Below are 7,557 nucleotides of genomic sequence, written 5' to 3'. Positions count from 1 at the left end.
CTGCAATAGCAAATAAGTACAAATATATTGATAATCACCTTAAATGTAAATGGACTGAATGCACCAATCAAAAGACACAGAGTAATAGAATGGATAAAAATGCAAGACCCATCTATATGCTGCTTTCAAGAGACTCATTTCAAACACAAAGACATACACAGACTATAAGTGAAGGGATGGAAAAAGGTATTTCATGCAAACAATAGGGAGAAGAAAGCAGGTGTTGCAGTACTTGTATCAGACAAAATAGACTTCAAAACAAAGAAAGTAAGAAGAGACAAAGAAAGATATTACATAATGATAAGGGGGTCAGTCCAACAAGAGGATATAACCATTATAAATATGTATGCCCCCAACACAGGAGCACCTACATATGTGAAACAAATACTAACACAATTAAAGGGGGAAATAGAATGCAATGCATTCATTTTAGGAGACTTCAACCCTCCACTCATTCCAAAGGATAGATCAATCAGACAGAAAATAAGTAAGGACACAGAGGCACTGAACAACACACTAGAACAGATGGATCTAACTCACATCTTCAGATCTCTACACCCAAAAGTAGAAGGATACACATTCTTGTCAAGTTCACATGAAACATTTTCCAGACTAGACAACATACTAGGCCACAAAAAGAGCCTCAGTAAATTCACAAGCATTGAAATTCTATCAACCAACTTCTCAGACCACAAACGTATAAAACTAGAAATAAATTGTACAAAGAAAACAAAAAGGCTCACAAACACATGGAGGCTTCACAACATGCTCCTAAATAATCAATGGATCAATAACCAAATTAGAACAGAGATAAAACAATATATAGAGACAAATGACAACAACAGCACAATGCCCCAACTTCTGTGGGATGCAGTGAAGGCAGTTCTAAGAGGAAAGTATATAGCAATCCGGGCCTATTTAAAGAAGGAAGAACAATCCCAAATGAATAGTCTAAATTCACAATAATTGAAACTGGAAAAAGAAGAACAAATGAGGTCCAAAGTCAGCAGAAGGAGGGACATAATAAACATCAGAGAGGAAATAAATAAAATTGAGAAGAATAAAACAATAGTACAAATTAATGAAACCAAGAGCTTGTTCTTCAAGAAAATAAACAAAATAGATAGCCAGACTTATTAAGAGAAAAAGAGAATCTACACACATAAACAGAATCAGAAATGAGAAATGAACAATCACGACTGACACTACAGAAATATGAAGAATTATTAGAAAATACTATGAAAATCTGTATGCTGGCAACCTGGAAAACCTAGAAGAAATGGACAAATTTCTAGAACAATAAAACCTTCCAAGACTGACCCAGGAAGAAACAGAAAATCTAAACAAATTACTAGCATTGAAGTTGAATCAGTAATCAAAAACTACCCAAGAAAAAAACCGCTATACCAGATGGATTCACCACTGAATTTTATCAGACGTTTAGAGGTGATATAACACCTATTCCACTTAAAGTTTTCCAAAAAAGAGAAGAGGTGGGAATACTTCCAAACTCATCCTATGATGCCAGAATCACTCTAATACCAAAACCAGGCAAAGACACCACAAAAAAAGAACACTACAGACCAATATTCCCAATGAACATGCATGCAAAAATACTCAACAAAATATTAGCAAACCAAATTCAAAAATACATAAAAAAGATCATACACCATAATCAAGTGGGATTCATCCCAGGGATGCAAGGATGGAACAACATTCGAAAATCCATCAACATCATCCACCACATCAACAAAAAGGAGGACAAAAACCACATGATCATCTCCATAGATGCTGTAAAAGCATTCGACAAAATTCAACACCAATTCATGATAAAAACTCTCAACGAAATGGGTATAGAGGGCAAGTACATCAAAATAATAAAGGCCATATATGACAAGCCCACAGCCAACGTCATACTTAACAGTGAGAAGCTGAAAGTTTCTCCTCTAAGATCGGGAACAAAACAAGGATGCCCACTCTCCCTGCTTTTATTCAGCATAGTACTGGACGTCCTAGCCACAGTAATCAGACAGCACAAAGAAATAAAAGGCATTCAGATTGGTAAAGAAGAAGTCAAACAGTCCCTGTTTACAGATGAAATGATATTATACATAAAAACCCTAAAGAAACCACTCCAAAACTACTAGAACTAATACCTGAATTCAGCAAAGTTGCAGAATACAAAATTAACACACAGAAATCTGTTGCATTCCTATACACTAACAATGAGCTAGCAGAAAGAGAAATCAGGAAAACAATTCCATTCACAATTGCATCAAAAAGAATAAAATACTTAGGAATAAACCTAATCAAGGAAGTGAAAGACCTATACACTGAAAAGTACAAGACACTCTTGAGAGGAACTAAAGAGGACACCAACAAATGGAAACTCATCCCATGCTTTGACTAGGAAGAATTAATATTGTCAAAATGGCCATCCTGCCTAAAGCAATCTAAAGATTCAATGCAATCCCAATCAAAATACCAACAGCCTTCTTCAATGAACTGAAACATATAGTTCTAAAATTTATATGGAACCACAAAAGACACGGAATAGCCAAAGAAATCCTGAGAAGGATGAATAAAGCAATCTTGCTTCCCAACTTCAAGCTCTACTACAAAGCTACTGTAATCAAGACAATTTGGTACTGGCACAAGAACAGACCCACAGACCAGTGGAACAAAAGAGAGTGTCCAGATATTAACCCAAACATATATGGTCAATTAATATATGATAAAGGAGCCATGGATTTACAATGGAGAAATGACAGCCTCTTCAACAGCTGGTGTTGGCAAGACTGGACAGCTGTATGTAAGACAATGAAACTGGATCGTTGTCTAACCTCATACACAAAAGTAAATTCGAAATGGATCAAAGACCTGAATCTAAGTAATGAAACCATAAAACTCTTGGAAAAAAACATAGGCAAAAATCTCTTGGACATAAACATGAGCGACTTCTTCATGAACATATCTCCCCAGGCAAGAGAAACAAAAGCAAAAATGAACAAGTGGGACGAGATCAAAGTAAAAAGCTTCTGTACAGCAAAGGACACCATCAGTAGAACAAAAAGTCATCCTACAGTATGGGAGAATATATTCATAAATGACATCCAATAAGGGGTGGACCTCCAAAATACATAAAGAGCTCATGCACCTCAACAAACAAAAAGCAAATAATTCAATTAAAAAATGGGCAGAGGATCTGAACAGACAGTTCTCCAAAGAAGAAATTCAGATGGCAAACAGGCACATGAAAAAATGCTCCACTTCGCTAATCATCAGAGAAATGGAAATTAAAACCACAATGAGATATCACCTCACACCAGTAAGGATGGCCACCATCCAAAAGACAAACAACAACAAATGTTAGCGAGGATGTGGAGAAAGGGAAACCTTCCTACACCGCTGGTGGAAATGTAAATTATTTTAACCATTGTGGAAAGCAGTATGGATGCTCCTCAAAAAACTAAAAATAGAAATACCATTTTCCACTCCTAGGAATTCACCCTAAGAATGCAGAAGACCAGTTTCAATAAGACATATGCACCCCTATGTTTATCCCAGCACTATTTACAATAGCCAAGAAATGGGAGCAACCTAAGTGTTCATCAGTTGGTGAATGGATAAAGAAGTTGTGGTGCATATACACAATGGAGTACTATTCAGCCATAAGAAGAAAGCAAATCCTACCATTTGCAACAACATGGATGGAGCTAGAGGGTATTATGCTCAGTGAAATAAGCCTTGCAGAGAAAGACAAGTGCCAAATGATTTCACTTACCTGTGGAGTATAAGAACAAAGCAAAAACTGAAGGAACAAAACAGCAGCAGACTCACAGAACCCAAGAATGTACTAACAGTTACCAAAGGGAAAGGAACTCGGAAGAATGGGTGGGAAAGGAGGGGTAAGGGAAGTAAGATGCATTACGATTAGCCCACATAATGTGTGGGGGGACACAGGGAAGACAGTACAACACAGAGAAGTAGTAATTCTATAGCATCTTACCACGCTGATGGACAGTGACTGTAATGGGGTATGTGGTGGGACTTGGCAATGGGGGGAGTCTAGTAACTGCAATGTTGCTCATATAAGTGTATATTAATGATACCAAAAAAATATCTAGAGACAGTTATGAAAACCTGCAAGGTGAAATATAAAAAAATATAAGGAAACAATGAAGAGGAAAAATTAAAGTAAAAGTAAAAAGAACAATATGCTTATAGAGCTGGATAACAAGGACAGGATATCACAAAGTAAGAATATGTATCTAGAACTGTTGGAAGTTAAAAATTTAAGAGTCAAAGTTTATAAGAAGATAGCATGGCTGGAAGTTATAAAATGCATAGAATTTGTTAGATTCAGATAATGAAGAGATAAAGAGCTTAGTTAGATCAACCCATAAAGATTTAAAAAGTCAGTTATTAGAATTTATAAAAAAGAAAGTAGAGAAGTCAGAGAGGGAACAAAGAAGCTGTACAAGATGTTTCCCCAGAACCGACTGACATTCATTTTCAAATTGAAATGGCTCCGTGAGATCAATGCATAAAATACTCACATTGCTTTAAAATTTTAGAACCAGGGAAGAAATGATCTTATAAGCATTCAGAGAAAAGATTAAAATGAACAAAAAGAAATAAATTGCATATAAAGTCATTTGATGTGAGAAGCATTATCAACCTGAATTTTTCAACCCAGATAATCTATTAATGAAATGTGAGGACAAAGCATGAACCCTATCCATCATGAGGGGCTCAGATATCTATCTAATGATTCCTTTCTGAGAGAGCTACTGGAGAATGTGCTTCTGCCAGTCAAGGTATCAAATCAAGAAGAAGAGATATGGGATCCTAGAAATATTGGAACCAACTCAGGTGATTGGTAAGGAAAAGTTCTAGATAGATGACCTGGTAGACCAATAGAGAAACCGATTCAGGCTGTGTCAGGAGGATTGGGATCTGGAGAATTGTCTTTATGAAAAAAAAGAGACTCATTGAATTGATGATTTGATAGATGATGAATGAAGTATTCAGATATACAAAAAAAACTTAGGAAAAAATAAAGGCAACTATTAACTCATGAAAACATAAAAATGCAAGAAGATAATCTTGGTTCAGTCCTTGGGTTTGCAATAAGGAAACTGCAAAGCCGTAAATGTGAATATTGGGAGAATGGATGGAGGGGAAGTGGAGTAGGTATCAAAGAACTAAATCTGTAACAGTCATAAGAGAAAGGGGATGACACCGGAAACTAAAAAATGAAGAAATAGCAGTGTAAGCACATTTAAAAGTAAAGAGACAAATAGTATCAGAGAGCTGAAAATGTTAAAAGCAGGTGCTTCTGAGAGTAGGGGTGGGCTGGGGAGGGTAGTTGTTTATCTAGAATTTTTACTAGTTGCACATGACAAAGAGCCCAAATCACAGCGACTTAAACAAGACTTCGCTGCACTTGTTTGCTCTCTATGCAGAGGAGGGGACCAAGTGGTGAAGGCAGTCAAGTCCCAGTTCTTTCGCTCTTTCTGGGCAGTCTTCCTCAGCATGTGGCTTTGGTTCTTAAGACTCTAGGTGACTTCTGCGCCCTCAGTTTCTACCACTGCCTTCCGGGTAGGTGGAAGAGGAAAGATAAACTTTAAAAGGTGCATTCCAACTGTCTTCCTTTCTAAAGATAAGATCTTAAAAAAACTAATAATCTTATTGGTATATGTTATTCACATACTATACAATTTGTCCATTACAAGTATAGAAGTCAAAGGTTTTTCGTTTATTCAGAGTTGTGCAAAAATTCCCACAATTGTTTTTATAATAATTTCATCACCACAAAAGTAACCCTTGTCCCCATTAGAAGTCACTCTTCATTTCCTCCCAAATCCCCTGCCCTAGGCAACCACGAACATACTTTCTGTCTCTATAGGTTGTCCTGTTACAGACATACAGTAAAAATGGAATCATGTAATATGTGGTCTTTTTTGTATAGCTTCTTTCACTTAATATGTATTTAAGGTTCATCCATATAATTGCACGTATCAGTGACTGGTTACTTTTTAAAAAAATTTTATTAAGTTATGATGGATATACACTCTTATGAAGGTTTCACATGAAAAAACAATGTGGTAACTACATTTACCCACATTATCAAGTCCCCACCCATACCCCAATGCAGTCACTGTCCATCAGTGCAGAAAGATGCCAGAGATCCACTATGTGCCTTCTCTGTGCTACACTGTTCTCCCCGTGATCCCCCACACCATGTGTACCAAACTTAATACCCCTCAATCCCATTCTCCCTCCCTCCCCACCCACTCTCCCACACCCCTCCCCTTTGGTAACCACTAGTTCGTTCTTGGAGTCTGTGAGTCTGCTGCCATTTTGTTCCTTCAGTTTTGCTTCATTGTTTTACTCCACAAATGAGAGAAATCATTTGACATTTGTCTTTCTCCATCTGGCTTATTCACTGAGCATAATGTCCTTCAGCTCCATCCATGTTGTTGCAAATGGTAGGATTTGTTTCTTTCTTATGGCTGAATAGTATTCCATTGTGTATATGTACCACATCTTCTTTATCTATTCATTTACTGATGGACACTTAGTTTGCTTCCATACCTTGGCTATTGTAAAAAGTGCTGCAATAAACATAGGGGTGCATATGCCTTTTTGAATCTGAGAACTTGCATTCTTTGGGTAAATTCCAAGGAGTGGGATTCTGGGGTCAAATGGTATTTCTATTCTGAGTTTTTTGAGGAACCTCCATATTGCTTTCTGCAATGGTTGAACTAGCTTACATTCCCACCAGCAATGTAGAAGGGTTCCCCTTTCTCTGCATCCTTGCCAGCATTTGTTCTTCTAGTCTTTTTGATGCTGGCTATCCTTACTGGTGTGAGGTGATATCTCACTGTGGTTTTAATTCACATTTCCCTCATGTTAGTGGTGTGGAGCATCTTTTCATGTGTCTGTTGGCCATCTGAATTTCTTCTTTGGAGAACTGTCTCTTCATATCCTCTGCCCATTTGTTAATTGGGTTATTTGCTTTTTGGGTGTTGAGGCATGTAAGTTCTTTATATATTTTGGTTGTTAACCCCTTGTTAGATATGTCATTTACACATATATTCGCCCATACTGTAGGATGCCTTTTTGTTCTGTTGATGGTGTCCTTTGCTGTACAGAAACTTTTTAGTTTGATCTAGTCCCATGAGTTCATTTTTGCTTTTGTTTCCCTTGCCTGGGGAGATATGCTCATGAAGAAGTTGCTCATGCTTATATTCAGAAGATGTTTGCCTATGTTGTCTTCTACGAGTTTTATGGACTTACATTCAAGACTTTAATCAATTTTGAGTTTACTTTTGTGTATGGGGTTAAACAATAATCCAGTTTCATTCTCTTGCATGTATATGTCCAGTTTTGCAAACACCCGCTGTTGAGTAACTGGATACTTTTTATTGCAGAATATTTCTTTGGAGGGCCATACCACATTTTGTTTATCCATTCATCAGTTGATGAACATTTGGGTTTTCCCACATTTGACTGTTATTTTATGAATAGAACTGCTATGAACATCCATGT

The sequence above is a fragment of the Manis javanica genome, chromosome 14, assembly GCF_040802235.1.
Source record: "Manis javanica isolate MJ-LG chromosome 14, MJ_LKY, whole genome shotgun sequence".
Classification (NCBI taxonomy): domain Eukaryota; kingdom Metazoa; phylum Chordata; class Mammalia; order Pholidota; family Manidae; genus Manis; species Manis javanica.
The sequence above is the reverse complement of the archived record's forward strand: the minus strand, read 5'-3'. Positions refer to the sequence as shown.